The following is an 812-nucleotide window of genomic DNA, read 5'->3' as shown; positions in this document are numbered from 1 at the left end:
GCACTCGAGAAAACTTTGTCCCTCGCACCTGCCATAAACAATGAAATTTTATGAATGTGAAGAAAGTGCTAATTTGTGCACAGCGAGGCCATTGTTCTGCTTCCTAAAGCAAAGAGCAGACAAACATATCACTTTCTGAAAGTGGCCCATCTGGTCCCTGCTGAGGACAAAGAAAAAGTCTCTGGATGTTCGAGGCAAAAGACATAAAAGTTAAAATGAACCCCAACAACTGGACCTGAAGAAGCAAGTCTCCACAATCTTTGTCATACTAGGTGGGTAAAAACAAACCACTGCATGTCTAAAACATTATCCCCAGCACATTCTCCTTCCACATATAACACTGACCACAAAACAAAAGAAACAACGTGGAGCTGTCAGCCTGCTCGTGGTTATAGTCTCACTGCTACAATCTAAATTTCAATTCCTTCGGCTCCACACAGCTGTACAGGGAGTGTCAGCTCATTGTTCAGTGTCTGGAACACAACCTTACTGTTCTGGTTCACTGTCATAGCACCATTTTCACTTTACGCCACCAAACAGCAGACAGAAACAGTGATTAGTTGACACTGGCACATTTAGCGGCAAAGAGCCAGACACTTCTCTCCACAGTTGTCAGAGACCAAAACTAGAGCTAAAAGAGAGGGAATCTTGGATTTACATTCGCCAGGTGGCTACAAACACAAATCAAGGCAAATGTTAATGCTGCTTTGGAAATGCTGGAGATGAATAAGATTGTTTGCTAATCAACCTGCCATATCGACTTAGAAGGTGACACATCAGTGTTGTGTTCCTAACTTGTTACTGCAGGTTTA

This window comes from Monopterus albus, unplaced genomic scaffold, assembly GCF_001952655.1.
Source record: "Monopterus albus unplaced genomic scaffold, M_albus_1.0 scaffold10.1, whole genome shotgun sequence".
NCBI classification, from domain to species: Eukaryota; Metazoa; Chordata; class Actinopteri; order Synbranchiformes; family Synbranchidae; genus Monopterus; species Monopterus albus.
The sequence above is the reverse complement of the archived record's forward strand: the minus strand, read 5'-3'. Positions refer to the sequence as shown.